The following is an 18004-nucleotide window of genomic DNA, read 5'->3' as shown; positions in this document are numbered from 1 at the left end:
GGTAGGCTTCCTCTGGAACACAGGCTCTTAAGGACTGACTCTTCCTCGAGAAAGGCAGGTTCTAATCACAAGCTCCCCTCGCTAAAGTAAAGGGATCCCTCCAAACTGAGATCCGGATGGGAAGAATGGGGGTAAGGGCTGCCGCGAGGTTCAAGCCGCGCCGTTAGGCTGTCCCACCCGATGGAGGATTCTTACCTAGGTGACTGAGGCCGCGGCGACCTCTCAAGGAACTGTCCGCTTTAGCTGTTGCTCGTACCGTGTACGGGAATGAGAACTCAGAAAATGGGGAAATGGAAACGACAGGAGTGAAAACGACGGAGGCAGAAGCACGTGGGGAAAGGGGGAAGCGTCCCGGACTGGAGATTGGAGTACTGATTCTTGGGGTCTGCTGAGCTTCTGATCTCCCTCTATCAGGGACCTGGATATCAGAGGATCCCAACGATTCCTTTCAGACGAGAAGTTCTGTATTTTTTTTGGAAGGTAGACGCGTTTTTTTGTTTGTTTATTTGGGTTTCCTATACTACTCGGGACAATTTCCTCAGGGCTGGGAAGTAGGTGATCAGTGTTTTGTTGCCAAATTGGTGAGCAGTCCCTAAATTTTAAGATTGATGAAAGCCGTAATTACAGCTAAGAAATCTGTCGGAATCTCACCGTCTACAAGCCACTTTGTCACTATTTACCATTCTTGCTTCCAGAAACATTCCAGCTAAACTTTTGGAAGTAAGGGGTGCATTATATTAATCTTCAGAATTTCAGCTTTAATGGTTTAAAATTTTAGCAGTATATTGTTGAAACCTGTACAGAATTTTTGAGTTTATTTGAGCCAAACTGATGGCAATGACCAGAAAGCAAAGTCTCAATGGATTGAGAAAATACTCCAGAGAATGGCAGTTTTGCAGCTTATTTTATGCACTAGAATCGAAGTAGGAGACTGAAGGAGAGTTACGTGAAATCCATCGGTACTAGATCAAGAGAGTGGGAGAAAGCAAAGCGGGGAAATCTCTGGGATTGGATAAAAAGTAAAATGAAGAGACATATTTCTTTTACATTAGTGACTGCAGGATAACTAATAACATTTACAGCACAAAGAGATGGTCTGTGGGGAACAAGATAACAAAGAAGGTTCAGTAGTCTTGTGCTCTGGTGGGAGGTTGTGCCCTGAGGGGGTCTGGAAAAGAAGATTTCGCTGCCATTTAAAAATTTCGTGATCTTAGATGCAAAAATACAATATACAGTCTTATTTAAGATAAAGATTGACCTTCGTCAAGGAAGCTACAGGCCTGGGACATGACTTCCCGCCCTGACCTGCTTTTAGTTAGGATTTTTTTATGTTCAGACCATCCCTTGTTATTTCAGCCTCTGAGTTTGTAGGGCCTACCATGCTGGCCTCCCCTGAGCTTTTCAGGTTTAGTAAGTGGCCCTTTTCTTCGTCCACGGTATCTCGTACCTCTGCATTCATTGTACGCATTTAGTCAATCCTTACAGCCTCCTATCACCTGGTATCTTTGTTTCTACAAAGGAGAAAAGTGAGGTAGGCTTCCAATGAGTGGTCAGTTCTTTTCACTTAGGCTGAAAGAAAGGATGGTTATCTTTTATAACACCAAGACTGCAAGTGCCTGCTATACTTGAGACAAACTACGAGCAATGTTAAACTAATTTTTTTTAAAAAAAGGTTAAATCTTGACTTTCGCACACATATAAATACATGGAAAAGATTCCATTTAACTCACTAATTAATGAGGAAGCATGTAAGATGACAAATATTTGAGAGATGAATCTAAAAGGCAGACACAGATATAGGCAGTTAGGAATGCTGAGATGAATTTGCTTAATAGATGCACAACTAGCTTTTTCTACAGTGAGGGAGAGAAGTCAATTGAACTTTTACAAGATTTATTTGTAAAAAAAAAAAAAGATTCATTTGTATGTCTGATATCTGTGGGTAAGATCACTTGCATTGCTATCAATTCTCTACAGCCTATAGAGTTATAAATATCTTAAAGAAAAGGAAAAACCTCATGGGACCAGATAACAGAAAAGTATGCCAGACAACACCTAGTTGTTCATTGAAGACACCCAATACGTTTTTCTACCCATTTCAGATCCTTTCACAAAAAATGCAGAGGGAGGGATCTTCACTCCATGATTCTCCTGAGCTCCCACACTTGTTTATGTTGCCTGTTACTAATTACTAGTATAGATTGTTTATTGTAACTTTAAAATTGCACCCTTGCAAAAGGAAATAGCGTAATAAAATCATGAAAATATTTAACAGGGATGGCGGCAGTTGACAAAAACAATTCAACTCTTATCAAGGATTTTCATCTCTTAACAGCATTGATATGTGATCTGCAAGTCATTTCCCTACTCCAAGCTTCAGCCTTTTTTTTTTTTTAATCTCTAAAACATGAGATATAGACTAGATTTCTAAGGTTTCTTCCTGTTTTAGGACTGTGGTTAAACACAGAGTTTTTCTTCTCTCCCTGATTTCACTGAGGCCTTGGGAGCAGAAAACCTCCCAACATTTGTGGCCTTTGCAGGAGTGCTAACATCTCATGTCCAGGGTTAGTTCTTTTTACCCCTCTGGAGCTAGTTTTCATCTAACCAGTACTCCCAGGAAACAGGACTTTTTAAAGTGGAGGCTCTATTCAAATATGTGAAAAGATGCTCAGCTTCATGCAAAGTAAAAGGAATGAATACAAATTTATAGTATGAGGCGATCCCATTTTTCATCTAGTAGATTGGTAAAGATAAAAGGTTGGTAACATTCTGTGTTGGCAAGGCAGACCAAATTGATACAGCTGTGAATTTGTTCAGCTCTTTGCAGAGCAAGATATCAATACAAATCACAAAAATTTAAGTGTACTTACCCTTTGACCCAGCAATTCCCCTCTTAGGAATTTATCCTACAGATGGAATCACCTATGTGCACAAGGATGTTCGTACTTGAGTATTTACAATAGCATGTTTGCAGAAGCAAAAACCTGGTATCGCCTGTATGCCCATCAATATATTAAATAAAGTATGTTGTATACATAAATGGAATACTGTGCTGTATGATTATAAAAAGAATGAGGCAGATTTTTATTCGTTAATATGGATGGTCTTCCAGATATATTGAGTCTTTTGTGTAAAACAGTGTATTTGTATGAAAAAGAAGACGAGAGAATGTTTTTATGTACATAGAATATCCCTGGAAAAATACACAAGAAACTAATTTGTTATATATTTAACCGCATCTTCACTTTTAAATATACAAAAAGGTAATCAAAAGTAAATGAGAACCCAATAGAACAATCGGCAGATCACTTGAACAAGTACTTCACAAAAGAGACTATCCAAAACATGAGAAGCTGCTCATTTTCATTAGTCATTAGGGAAATGCAAACTTAAACCACAACGAAATACTAATTACACACCCACCAGCATGGCTCACATGCAAAACCCCAAGTGTTGGCAAGCATTGGAGCACCTAGAAGTTCCATACACTGCTGGTGGACTTGTCGTCGTTAAACCATCTTGGGCAACTGCTGGGAGTATCTGCTGAAGCTGAGCATACCGTACTTAGGTTCACCAAAAGATGTGTGCTAGAATGTTCACACAGCACTATCCATAACAGCCCCAAACTGGAAACAACCTAAAAGTCCATGAACCACAGAATGAGTAAATAAATTGTGGTATAGTCATACAATGAAATACTATACAGAATGAAAGTATACAATACAACAGTACAGATCAATCTCAAATATGGTGTTGAGTAAAAGAAGCAAAGACACAAAAGCATGCTGTATGCTCACATAAAAATAAGTTCAAAGTCAGGGGAACATGATCTTTGGTATAGGAAGACAGGGCAGGGTAGTGGTTACCATTGAGGGAGGATGTTAGGATGCTAGTAATATTTCTTGATCTGGGTGCTGGTTCTATGGATGCTCACTTGGTAAAAATTCATCCAGCCATGTACACTTACAATTTGTATGCTCTACTTCAAGTAAACAGTGGGAAAGAGAGAGGGTCACAAAGGTTGTACAGCAGAAAATCAGGTTTGTTCAGAAGGGTGTTTTAGGTTCTTAGTTTTTTCTCTTGAGTTTGTGGTTTTTAAGGCAACGGCCATACTAGGGAAGCCAGAAGGCTGAAACTCCACTACCCATGGTGTTGGACAAGACCCAAGAAGTCTAAAGAACCCAGAGTGGTATGATGGGTTCCTGAATTCCTTTTCACTGGGCTACCGCACTGCCAGCTGTGGGTAGAGCCTGCTGGTGGGAGGATGTATGGCCAGTGAGCATGTATGGAGCATTTGCTAAGTGTCAGGTTCTGGGTTTGGTGCTCTGTGTCTCCTGGGTATTCCAAGCTTGTTCTCTAATGCCTTTGGCACTTGACTTGGAAGGCATCTTTCTCCCTGGAACCCCCTCTAAAATTTCTCCCATCCATTCTTGCAGTATTTCACTTCCCCCTCCCAGCTTTGCTCCTTGTCACGTCTCAGCTAACTTCCCATATCTTTCACTTTGTTATCCCATTGTCTATCCCTCACTGCAGTGCGATCCTCATGAAAGTCAGGGAGTTTTATTAGTCTTGCCCCCTATTGTCTCCCCAGTGCCTGTCAAAAAGTAGGCATTCGATAATAATGCCACTGAATGAATGAACACACCATCGTTGGCCCCTTTCATAGATGAAGAAATAGGCCCAGTGAGGTTAAGCAGTGTGCTCAAAGTCACTAGGAGTGGAGAGCCAGGATTCACACCCAGATGTCTTGCTTTTCGCCGCTGTCATATTGCCTCACAGACTCACTTCATCCTCACATTTGTATGATCTCTTTGTACAGCTGAGGAAACTGAGGCTCAGAGTGAAATGATTGCCCAGAAGAAGCAGAGAAGCACAGCTAGCCTGCAGACCTCCTGTCTGGCTGTGAAGATCCTGCTCTTTATACTGTACCACACTACCCCTCTAAGGAGCTGGATGCCATCCCCTATACCATTGCTGCTCTATACCAAGCTCTGAGGGCTGGACTGTGACATGGTTCCTCTGTTCCTGCTGCCAGGACCTGACCCACCAAGTCTCCTGGAAGCAAGTTTCTGACCATTGTGCTCTGGCTCCAATAACTCAATCCTCCTCCCTCCCCCATCCTTGTCTTAGACTCATATTGGTTCATTCAAAAAGTATTTAATGATTTACTCTGTGCTTGGCACTATGCTAGGCGCTGTAGACACACGAGTGAGCAAAACCAGACAAAGTTCCTGCCTGTTAATTAGCTCAGAGACTAATCGAACAAATAAATAAGTGCAAAATTATAAACTGTGGGTTCCTATAAAAGAAAAAGACATTGTGTGGTGAGAGAATATACCCACGAATCCGTTAAAGTCTGGGGGTCACATGGAGGGATTCTTTTAGGATGTGATATGTAAAGGACCTGTGGGTGTTTGATAAGCAACAGGTGCAGGGGGTGGAGGGAGAGGGTTCCAGGCAAAGCGGTAGGTGGGGAGTCCGTTCAGTGGAAAGCAGCATGGATTGAAGTTCTGTAAGGGGCCAGTGTGTAGAGGGCAAGCGGGGAGTGGCTTGAGCCCAGCCTGGAGAGCTTGGAAGGGGCCTCGTGCAGGGCCCTAACACCCAGGTGAGGGATTCTGGCAGAATATGAGGGGCAGTCAGAAGCCACTGGAGGATGTGATCACATTTGTGGTTTTTAAAGGTCATTCCAGCTGCTTTGCGGAGAACATGTTGGAGAAGGGCAAGAATAAATGCAGGGAAAAGTCAACTAATAAATGTCAGTGGAGCAATTGAATTAGAACACTCAACATTTGGCAACCACCATATTATTATCAATAATAGATGCTGAACCACTTGGTGAAAGTTCATTAGAAAACAGGATATTAAGATAGTCTTAAAGTATCTTTCCCACAGATTACTAATTACTTACAAAGGACCTTTTACAATGGAGATATGACCATCTCGACCATTGGTCAAACACAGTATCAGCAATAATGAGACAAACTGATGTGTTGTGCCTCCTGATGCAATGCACTGAGCAGGAGACACATCAGTTATATAGTACTCCTGCACAAAATGTGTTGAAGCAATCAGAGAAATCTAAACAGACATTCTGCAAAATGACTGGCCTGTACTCTTAATACTTATTAGTGTCTTGAAAGACAAAGAAAAGCTGGGAACTATTCCAGATTAAACTATTTGAAAATGGAGGAAGAAGGGGCCTTGAGCCAAAGAATCAGGAGGCCTCTAGAAGCTGAAAAAGGCAAGGATATGCTTCTTTCCCAGAGCCTCCAGAAAGAATCAGCCCTGCTGATGCTTCAGTTTTAGGACATGACCTCCAAAACTGTAAGATAATAAATATATGTCATGTTAAGCCCCTGAGTTTGTGATAATATGTTATAGAGGGAGGAGAAAATAAGCATAGCGGACAACCAAAAACAGAACTGATGCTAAATCACACCACCAGCTTTATCTTGCATAATTGTTTTTTAGACTCAATTCTCTAAGTATTTTTGAATATCAATTCAGTCATCAGTAAATTTACTATTTCTCCTTCTTTTTCTTGCTGCCCTTCAGACAATATCATGAGATATCTTAGCAAATGCTTTGCCTAGATATCTGTTGCTTCCCCAGAATCTGTCTCCCTTCTGTTCACAAGAGCACCTCAATTTTCTTTGGGGTCCTACCCTTCCCTTGCTCTCTACCCAAGTAGCTGGGTGGGGCTGATCCTCACTCCTGTCCAGATGTGGCCAATCCATTTATCTCAATGACTTGGCCTCAGGGATTGGTTCAAGGGGATGAGCACATGATATGTTGGTCCACTCAGACCAAATCCCGGGACTTTTGCCAGAAATGTTGAAAGTGAAAATACTTTTTTTCCACCGAGGATGCTAAATTGAGAGAATATAAGCCTGTTGCTGCTAGAGACCATTCTACAGAAAGAACCTAATCTGAGCATGAAATCATCTCAGAGGGAAGCTGTCAGGTAGGGGAAAGAGACTAAATTCTGATGACATCATCTGAGTCCCTAGATCCTGCTGGGCCAATCCTGGAACTTTGCAGTTATGGGAGCCAATATATCCCCTCTTTTCAAAAAACCAGTATGAATCAAGTTCTGTCACTTACAACTAAAAGAAGCCCGATAAACACACCTTCCAGGTCCAGATATATTACTTCTACTATATTTCCTTGATTTACCAGTCTATACATTTCACAACAGAAATACGGTTAACCTAGCGTGACTTGGTCTTTTCATTGGTGCTTCCTCTTCTGAGGCGCACAAATATTTTTGTGTAAGTAATCTGTTTTGAATATTTTCCAGGCCCAATGTCAACTTCACTGATCTGTGGTTTGTAGAACTTGCTTTCTTCCCCTTTTTTTAAATGGCTATGTCATCTGCCTCTCTTCAGCTTTCTGGCAAGGTAAGAACTTTTATGAGATAGGGAGAGACAGGTTCCGTATGAATCTCTTGAGGAGAAATGACATTTGCCCAAATGGACTCTGACCCTGATTTGAGCTCATGCTTTTCGATTTCCCTGAATAGTTGGTATCACCAGAATTAGGTCAGGGCTGCATGAGGTGGGGTCTTATGCTAGGTTCACTCACTGAACCCACAGGAAGACTTCCTCCAGTTGCAGGTACCATTCTCTGTTCCCATCAAGGATTCAAAATGGGCTCACATTCTGCTGGACACAGGGCAGAAGCTTACAAGGACCAATGGCATGCCCACCTATCTGTAGTGAATACATGAGGGAATGAAAGCTGCCTTACACTCCTTCCCTTCTGAGTTCACGCCAAGCTTGAAAGACCCAGAGATTCAGCTTCTCTCACATGATGGTCATACTGAGCTGGTCAGGCAAATCTGGGATAAACCAGAAGTAGCTATGGCACTGAAGGCTCCATAACTCTTGTGGAACTGCAGATCCCAGCTTTTTTCTTCATGTTGTTCCCTTACACTTTTTCCAGCAAGTCTGAAGTTCGGTAGGTCATCTTCCTAGGGACCAACAGCTCCCTGCTTGGGGCATGGGAAAAATACTTGATCATCAACGCATAATTCATTCTTTCTTCTAGGTGGCAGAACTCCAGTTCCTCCTGCACAACTCATAGAACTTCAGAGAATTCAGTTTTCTTATATTGACATCCGGCCCCATTTCAGATCCCACTGCAACCACCAGAAGGAGCGCTATAGTTCTGCAGTGTAGCAGTGGAAATGTCTTTAGAGCTTGAGGTATCAGAGCCCACACTCCGGAATCAGATTATTTTGCTAGGCGCTGGAATCAAGTTTCATATAACTCCAAACTTACTGGGGAGGGGTGTCCCTTTATGTTTCTCTATTTCCTTCCTCTCGAACTGTAAAAAGCTTCCATAGGAAACACTGCTATTTTTTACTTTTTTTTTTTTTTAATTGAAGTGATGTGGAAGGAACAGGATGGCTTCGAAGTTGTGTAATATTATTGTATTTGCTAAAAAAAAGATGCAGCCCGGCCTAGAACTTCTGGAGCATGAGTTGGAAATTCATCAGCCTTTAAGATGACCCTTTCAAAAAATAAATCGGCTTCAAAATGCCTTTCTATACCATGCATCCTTGCCTGGCTTATTTTAAAAGTATATTCGTTAACGCCATGACTTAAAAGTATGTTGGTTAATGAGGGCAGGAAATGGCAAATGGCATCCCTCTTTTAAGGGTGGGGACACTCAGGGCGGGGAAGCAACCAGAAGCAGGCCATAGTTCCAGGATCCCTGCCGGAGCTCCCCACCACCACCACTACTAAAATCACCAAATCGCCCACTTGTCTGCACGCGGAACGACCTGCCCCACCCCAATCTAACCGCCTCGGAGAACACCCTAGTTTTGAGATCCAGGAAATGAGGATCCCGGGACCTTCTGTAACAGCGACCCACGGGAGGTCTCCGAACGTGCTCCCTGGAGCAGGGGACGACCTAAGCCCGGAGCATCCCTGACGGAGCGGAGACCCTCGTGAGCGCCGAGCGATAGTAGCAGCTCCGCCGCGTCAAGTGACGCCTCTCGCGGTCCTCCCTGGCGCCTGCGCAGACCGGACCGGGGGCGGGCACCGCCGGCGCCTCGGAAGGACCCGGCTCTCCCGCCAGCCCAGGGGCCGCGCACGGTGGATCGCACCCGCGCCCACTCGCTACCCAGTCCTCCCGCCGGCCGGCGCCCGCCGCGGTGAGAGGGGCCCCGCTGGCGCCCGTGGGGGGGAGGGCGAACCCCGGGGTCTCCAGGCGGCGCAGGGGCTCTCCGATGGGCGACAGCTGGAGCGCCTGAGGCGACGGCACCGGCTTCTCCGGGGGCCGGTGGAGAGGGCGGTAGGATGACGCGGGGCCGGGGGCCTCGGGCCTCAGGCCGGGGGGGGTTCCTGCAGGGTCCGCGCCTGCTGGAGGAAGGGGGGGGAAGTGTGAGGAAATAGGAAGGGGATCCCATGGTATGGAGAACTGGACAAGGTGTCTCCACCCCCGGTGGCAGATGGTGTCGCCAAGTGGCTTTGGGACGAAGCCGGTTCATCAGTCTTGGGGGAAAGAAGAACCCCCAGACTCCTGGAAAGGCATGCTGGGGAGGGGGTGCCTGGGACCGCGATGGGAAAGACGTTTGCCAAGTCGTGCGAATGTGTTTGATTTTAAGTTTGTTGCCTCTCTTCTCCTGGAGTGGCAGACCGCTGAGGTGTGGGGGGCAAGGGAGAAAGGGCTCTGGACACGGTTCCTGGGGTGTCAACTCTGCCCGTGCCTTCCCGGGGCTCCCCTCTCCTCCCGACGTGACAGTAAGCAAGGAGATTTGCAGAGGCACAGCAGTAGAAACGCCGTGTTAGGCGCTCATTGTAGGACCGCTGTTTTGGGGTGGACTAAATCAGTATCCAAGGTCTTTGAGAGGACACTATGTGGTCCTGGAGCTGGGAGCGTTTCCCCCTTGTTTTGGGTTTGTGCTTCCCTAGGTTGCACGTTAATTGGATTTCAGGGAGAGAAACCGGGAGGAGGAAAAAGACTTTGCAGTGGGCACTGGCCAACTCCTTCAACTCTGGTCAAGTGCTACGTAGGGGTGCCGACCTGCAGAATGAGCAGGAACTTGCCTCTGAGCTGGCACCGGTGAGGCACCCTGACGTAGAGGTTGCCACTGTGGTGAGTCAGTATTCAAGGCAAGCTGACAGCTGTCAGGGACAAGGCTGCTTTAGCCAGGCTGCCATCCAGGCCCTTGTCACCTAATGCTGATGTTTCAGATTCATTTCATTAGAGGCACCCCTCCCTAAACCTAAGCCAGGGCAGCTAAGATGCTTAACACTGAATTAAATTTAAAAAAAAAAAAAAAAAGAGGTTTAGATTGTATTATGTGTGAGTGTTCCTTCCCATCTTTTCCTGTTTCTCTTTGGAAGTGTATGTTTTCCCATTGTTCAGTCTTCCTTTCGGCAGTCACTCATTTTTATTTCCACTTTGTTCAGAAATAGGACTGCTTACGTATTTGAAGTGCAGGGTGATAGGCTCTTGGGATCGGCTCACAATGAAAAAGTCGACTCATGAGATTTTCTTTTTCCATTAAAGAGATGAAGACCGCTGAGGACGCACACATAGGCACCCTTAGTGATCAGCAGATATCTCTGGCTTCTCATTTGGTTCTGGAATGCATTCCCTTTTTTTTTTTTTGCAGTGTTTATCTTTTGTATGGCATATGACAGTTAATGTAAAGATAGTTTGTATTATTTGAGAATGCAACAACTAAAGATAATGAAAAGCTACTCAGTGACTCGAGTATATCACCAACCTTATAAACTTGCTACAGAATTCCAGAAAGTGGAGAATATCCACAGCAGTTAGATGTGGTTCTCTTTTCATGACAATAACTGCTTCTTCAGAAGTAAATTGCATTATGGTGACCCCAAATGGCTCTGAAGGGAGTTCTTTTAGGACACTCTTGAGGAAAAGTTTAAGGCGAGCTGAGTTATGCTGCATGCCTCTTTCTCTTTCCCTCTTTCTCTTTTTCTCCCTCTTTCACACTCTCCCCCTCCCTCCAAAAAGAAAATAATCAGATGAAAAGAAACATCAAAAGCAGCCTTGGAAGATTTTTTTTTAAAAAGTCATGAAAAGTCAACTGGCAACAAGAAAGAGCTGCAAATGGGAGGAGTAAAAATCCTATTGCCAATAATAACCCCTCGCTTTTACGTGACAGTACTTTACGAAGGACTTTCCCACGCAAAATCTTACTTGATCTTGACAATAAACTGGAGTGACAGGTGGTGTTCTCACATGCCAAAGATGAGGAAACTAAGGCTAAGTGACTTGACCAAGGTCACGTAAGTACTAGGGGCAGAGCAAAGTGTTAAGTCTAGCTATCTGACACCAGATACAGAGTGGATGTAGGAAGGATCCAGGCAAATGATATGCACATGCTGGGGGGCCCAGGGCTTTCGCAGCATTCATCAGCAGAGCATCCTTCTCTCCCACCACTTGCCCTGCTTACTAACTTCGCTGAGCTTGCTGGGGTAGTTGTGCCTTTACCACTTCCCTCTACCTCAAGCTTGAGATAGTCCGCATCTACTCAGATTTATTGGTAAGTCTTTGAGAAATCTAGTAGGAAGTATGATTTTAGGGAGTGCCTTTTGCTCAAGTGCTTAGCGTTTCCAAATAGTCTAGATGTCTTCAGTTGTGTGATGCAAGAGACCAAAGCAATTGTAAGGAAAATTGCCATAATAGTTTTCCTTGTTCTCCATCCGGAAAAGAAATGCACTGGTTGTGAAACTTCAGGAGTTAACCCAGTAGTTTTGTTTATTTTATTCAGTTTTTTAATGTGTGTCATTGTTTGAGTAATGGTGTTTGTCATTGTTTGAGCTGTGGCACAGCTGCTTAGATCAGGGAATAATGAGCTTTAATTCCTTTTTCTAGATCTAAGCATCAAAAAAGGACTTCATCAGCAGGATATCGGAATATATTTCAGCAGGTCAGTGGTACAAAACAGAATTAAAAGCCAAGACAATCTCGGGCACATCAATAGAAATATAGATCTGGAATGAGAAAGATGATAGTTCCAATTTGCTCCATGCTTAGAATATTGTGTTCTTTTCTAGACATCACATTTAATGAAGGACATAGAAAAAAAAAAATCAAGCGTATTTATTGGAAATTGCTACAGCAGTGAATGATTTAGAGCTGGTAAGCCAGGAGGATCTTGGGAGTCAGGGTTACAGAGATTCAAGTCTGTCATTTATTAAACTTGTTCTGTAGGGACTCAAGATCCCAAGAACCAAAGGATATAAGTTATAGTGAGAAAGACTTCAGTTTTAAGAACTTTACTGTGCCAGAGTGATCTTTTAAAAACTATGACTCAAATCATGTCTCTCCCCAGTATTCATGGGATCAAATTAAAGATTATTACCTTGGTCTGCTGAGGTGTCTGTGAGTACCAACTGACCTTGCTTGTTTCTCCAGCTTTATCAGCGACCACCCACTCACTCACAGAAGTCCCACCTTCTTTCTGTACTCTGAGCATGCCTGGTTTGCTGTGCCTCAGGGCCTTTGCACTGGCTGTTCCTCCTGCCAGATTTCCCCATAGCTGGCTCCCTGTCATTTAAGTCACTGCTCTAATATCACATCCTTAGTGATGTCTTTGTAGCTGTTCAGCCATAGAGTTCCAAACCCATTCACTTTATCCTGTTACATTGCTTTATTTTCTTTATAACAATATCAGAAATGATCCTATTTGAGAATAATTTTATTGCCTGCTCTCCATTTACCACTGTAGATCAATAATTCCCCCAAACAGTACCTAGCATATAGTAGGTGCTCAATAAATTTCTGTTGAATGAGTGACATTTATGACAGACCTTTTCATGGATGGGAAGGATTACTTCCTCAGTAGATACGGTAGTTTTTCGTTGTTTTATTTTTGTTTTTGTTTTATTAGAGACAGTCATACATAAGCCAGCTAGTTTCTTGGAGTTGCTCTAACAAAGTACCACAAACTGGGTGGCTTAAAACAATGGAAATTTATTCTCCTACAGTTAGGGGGAGCAGAAATCCATCTTTAAGGTGTTGGCAGAGTTTGTTCCTTCTTGGGGGCTCAGAGGGAGACGCCGCTCATGCCTCTCTCCCAGCCTCTCGGTTTCCAACAATCCTTGGTTTTCCTTGGCTTTCAGCTGCATCACTTCCGTCTCTGCTCCTGTGGTCAGGTGACCTTCTCCTACGTAGCCTCATGTTTGTGCCTTTACATTTTCTTCCCTCTATATATAAGGATTCCAGTCAAATCAGACTTAGGGTGTACCCCACTCCATGAGGACTTTGTCTTAATTTAACTAATCACACCTGCAAAGACCCTGTTTCCAAATGGCATATTCATAGGTTCCAGGAGTTAGGACTTCAATGTACCTTTTTAGGGGGACACAACTCCATGTGTAACACCTTCCAACTGCAAGATCGAGTGTCATTTTAAAGGAGAAAACTGGCAGGAGGTGCTGGGTTATTTTTAGGGATAATGACATGGATTTGGATATTTGTACATAAAGCATCCATGATCCTTACAACTTGCAAGGTAAGTAGTAAGTAGCTTCTAGGAGTCACAGACGAGGAAGGTGAGGGTCAGGGCAATTAAGTGACTTGCCCAAGGTAGTGCAGGAATGTTGATTAAAAAGCCAGAGGCCTTCGTACCCTTCCCCACCTGCTGGCGAACTGGTCTTACTAGTGGCGCAAGCCCAAGGTAGGATGTGGGGTTTCTTCTATGACTCTGCAGGGGTCCAGGGAGAGGGATTATTTCCTTTAATATTTCCTTATTTTGCCTGACCCTGCCCTTGTGGTAGAGGAATAGCTTATTGATGTCAAATGGTGTAGCTGAACATGATGCTCCAGCGTTAGACCTCACACAGAGGCTTTGTTGGAAGGCGTTATCATTAGAAGCTGCATTTTCCCTTGTGGAGCTTTTCCAGTGATTCTGAAGGGCTTTCTCCTAAGCTTTTGAGGGTTCTGGGTCTCATCGTCTCTGATTTTTACCCTGAAAAAGTATTGCTGATATTTTAAGACTGAGCCATCCAAGAGTTCACAGAGTGACTTTTCTCCTTAGGAGACTGGGTGGGGGAAGGGTGGCAGGGGAGTACATGAGAGCAAGGCAGGCCGCCAGCAAAACGACTTGCACCTTCACCGTTAGAAACCTTTTTCTTTCTGGCTCTATCTTACCCAGGTACCCAATATGCCCCTCCCTTGTTTAACTTAATTAATTTCAGCTAGGTAATACATACATGCAGATGATACAAGATTCAAATGATGTAAAAAGATGTCCAGGGAAAAGTCATTTCTGTCCCTACCTTCCTTTCCCCTCCAGCTTCCCAGCTGTCTCTCCAGTGGCATGATCACCGCCATTCTCTAGTGTCTCCTTCCAGAGATCCGATGTCCTTTAATGTCCCCAAGTGTATCCCCACCCCATGAAAGCTGTGCTTCCATCTCAATTTTCCATTCTTCCTCCTGCCTCTTCAAACTCCTTTCTGTGGCGACCTGATAGGCTGGTTCATTCCTACATGTCAAGAGCTGATGACAACACCTCTGCCAAGAGTTTTATATTTGGAAGGAAGGTGCTTTAGAAAAAATGAGTCTGTAATGGTAAAATCTGAGGCCTTGAGGCAAGACTGTGGGAAGGAACTTTTATTTATGGGATGGTGTTCAGGGTCAAGTTCCTTAAACTTCAAGGTTAGCTCTGACAAGGAGGCAAGCACAGAGCTCTCATGGAAGAAAGGCGGGAAGGCAGTTGATATTACGTTCCGGAGCGGATAAGGTTGTCGGTGGTACTGTAGCTCACACTTACTGGGTTTACTCTGCCACACCCGGCAATGTGCTATGTGCTCTATAGGTTGTCACTTTAACCCTCACAAAAACATTACGGAGAGGACAGTGTTACCATCCCCATTTTACAGATGAGAAAACTGAGGCGTGGAGAAGAGAGTAATTTGCTTTCCGTCACACAGCTGTTAAGGGCAGAGCTGGCACACGGACCCAGGCAGCTTGTCTTTCTGTTCCAGGATCCAGGCCGGATACCACATTGCATTCAATTGTCATCTTCCCAGTCTCCTCTGGTCAGGGACAGTTCTTTCCCTGATTTGTGTACAGTTGGGTGGTCCCTGTGTAAAATTCTATCTTCATAGCTCTCAAAAGGAAGAGTGAGCCAAATGTAGCCTGTGTGTGAAGGTCCACGTCATACAATGGAGAAAGAAGCTTATGTAAGAAGGCCTGCTTTCATCCTCAGGGGCTTCTGGGCTCCTTCCAGAAACCTGCTCCTGCTTCTGAAAAGTCCTAAACAAATGACTAAGTCTCATTCCAGCATAGGACTAATCCCCAACAAATACTGAGAGAAAATGGTAAATTTGGAGGAAAAAAGAAAAGGGGGTTATGTTTTTCTCCTATTTACTGAAGGCCTAGGTGCAGACAGTATTCCTCGGTGACATCCTTTTGTAAACCAGGTGTGTTCTGAGGCATTTCCCTGGCCTTTGCATCACAGCCACGCATGACTCAGAGCAAATGACTCACCAGTGGCAAACATGACCGAAGAGCTAGGGAGAAAATGAGAATCTCGAAACAGCAGAGCAAAAGGTAAATGGAAAATGCTAGAGTAAATTAGAAGGCTGCTGTTCAGCTGACATACTTGAGTTAGGGGGTTTTGGGGGTGAACCCAGGAAGCTAAGATACAAAAATAGGGCGCAGTATGAAGGGGTGGAAACCTCGTGAGAGAAGAAAACCAGATTTTGAGTTAGTTGTAAATAGCAACGTTGATGTAAAAGAATTAAACGAGGTCAAAATGGCAAACCTAAGACCGGTCCCCTTAATTTTTTTTAACTTAGTGTGGTGATGATGGAACAGGAAACAGTTAATAAAGGGAAGCTGGTTTCACACCCCCTCTGCTCCGAGGAGGCAGGTTAAGCGAAACTTCACGATCGCTCTCCGAATCTCAGGCTCAGTTTGGATAATAAATACTTCCTTTGTCTGCTCTTTGGAGGAAAGAGGCATGCTGCAGAATCAAAATTTGAATGCGAAGTGAATTAACAAGACTCGGGGATCCTGTGGGAGAGTAGTAGCATCTCTGACTTTGTCTCCTATGTCTTCTGAGGTCACCAGGATTAGCCAAAAGCTGGGGGTGGGTGTCGGGGTCCCGTGAGGTCGACGCCTCCTGTCGGGTGGCCCTGCTTCTGTACTTGCATGCCAGTCTTCTCTCCACATGGCGGCCAGTGTGCAACATCTTTGCAAAATCTAAATCAGATCATAGTGTTCCCCTGACGCCTCCCTCCAGTGCTCTCCCGTTGCTCCTAGGATAGAATCCCAACTCCTAAACTTGGCCTCCAGGGCCCTGCCAAATGCCTGGCCTGTGGCCCTGCCGGCCTCAGCTCCTTCCCTCCCTCCATTCGCTTCCCTCACTGGGCCACGCTGCCTGTCTGTGGCTCCAAGCGGCCAGGTTCGTTCCCACAGCAGAGCCCATGAATTTGCCGTTTCCTCGAGCTGGGATGCCAGGCTTCTGGATTGTGGAATGACCTTCTCTTGTGTTTCAGGCTGAAGGAGCTCCCGCCTCCATCTGGTTCCTCCGACCAGCACTGCCCAGTAGTAAGCCACATGCGTCATCTTAAGTTTCTAGCAGCCACACTAAACAAGTAAAAGAAACAGGCAAAATAATTTTGATAGTAGAGTTTATTTAACCCAGTATATCCAAAATATTATCGTTTCCACATCTAATCTATATAACAATTATTAAAGAGACATTTTATAATCTCTTTTTGCGCTGAGTCTGAAATTCGGTGTGCTCAGCATGTCTCAGTTTGAAAGCGTCACATTTCATGGCTCAATTGCCACAGGCAACTGGCTGCCATACTGGACTGTGAAGCTCTGAAGCTATTTTTATTTTACTCACAGCACTTACGAGGGAATAAAATGATGTGTTGTTTACCTCTTTGCTCTCTAACTAGAACATAAACTCCCTGAGGGCTGGGCTTTTGCTTCTCTTGTCCATCTGGATCAACACCTGGCACACTCTAAATGCTCGAGAATGTTTGCTGAACGATAGAACGAACACATGACCAGACAAATGAAGCACACAACCATCCTCTTGCCGCTCCAGAGGCAACTGAGTGGTCAGTGCCATTTGGAGCCTGTTTTAATCAGAGGAATTCAATGCACAAGGTTCCCTGCGACCAAAAATATTAACTATTTAAGGTAGGGACTTGTGCCTTGTCAAAGGGCCATTGTGATTACTCTTTATTGGGTTAATTTTGGGGGTGACGATGATACTAAATGAAAGAAGAGTTTTCAGTAGGAAGCAGTTAACAGGATTGAGATTCTTTAACATGGTTTTTGGTCAGAGTTAATCTAGATCAGGGGACAACGTCTAGTGACATTTTTAGTTGTCATGACTGGCAGAGGGGAGCATCCGTCATCTAGTGGGTAGGGGCCAGGAATGCTGCTAAGCATCCTACAACGCACACACAGGACAACGTCACTGCAAAGAGTTATCTGGCCTAAGTGTAGATCAGCGCGGCTCTACATTTGTTGCGTTTCTGAATTGCCTCTGAAAACCTCAGCAAGGTTATTAGTCTCCAGAAACTTGAAAGGTTGTGTGCAGGCCCATCTTTTCATTCCTTTTTCTCTCTCTCAGATTAAGCCCTCCCTTCTATCGTTTCTCTTCCTAAAAGGAGAGACCAAACCAGAGCTGCCTCCAGCTAAAGCATTTGAAATGAAAGAAAATTGGCTCCACTTTTAAACCATAAATTAGAGTTCTGCAGAGAAGACATCTGGAGAAGACTGTGCCTCCAGAACTGGATCAATACACTTTAGGCAGCCCCCTGATGCTACTTAGATACTTTCAAAGCAAAGCAACAGCAGAAACCCATTTCTTCACACTTTTGTGCTAGTAAACATCTACCAACTGTGCCTTTAACAAACACATATTCATACTCCAAAGCAGAATTGGAATGCAGAATTATGTGTATTTTAATTATTGTTATCTATCGAGACCCCCCAAAATGAGAGAATTTATCATATTATTCTTCATCATTATTTGTCATAT

At 44.3% G+C, this 18004-nt stretch overlaps 1 protein-coding gene across 5 annotated transcripts in view; it reads left to right on the top strand.

Moving 5' to 3' along the window:
- The window catches only part of KIAA0513 (KIAA0513 ortholog), a 111918-nt gene that overhangs the window by 49440 nt on the left and 44474 nt on the right, over positions 1-18004 (top strand). Inside the window, exons 1-2 of one of the 5 annotated variants that reach the window (XM_039888747.1) lie at positions 9024-9163; positions 11863-11917. The exons of 2 other annotated variants lie outside the window; for them this stretch is intronic. The gene's annotated coding sequence lies outside the window, so the exon portion shown is untranslated. Of the gene's footprint in view, positions 1-9021; positions 9164-11862; positions 11918-18004 lie in introns of those variants that run through there. 2 more of the 5 variants (XM_039888750.1, XM_039888748.1) reach the window with 2 other exon arrangements.

The sequence above is a fragment of the Pteropus medius genome, unplaced genomic scaffold (genome assembly GCF_902729225.1).
Source record: "Pteropus medius unplaced genomic scaffold, Ma_sr-lr_union100, whole genome shotgun sequence".
NCBI classification, from domain to species: Eukaryota; Metazoa; Chordata; class Mammalia; order Chiroptera; family Pteropodidae; genus Pteropus; species Pteropus medius.
This window is presented reverse-complemented; position numbering and strand designations above follow the sequence as displayed.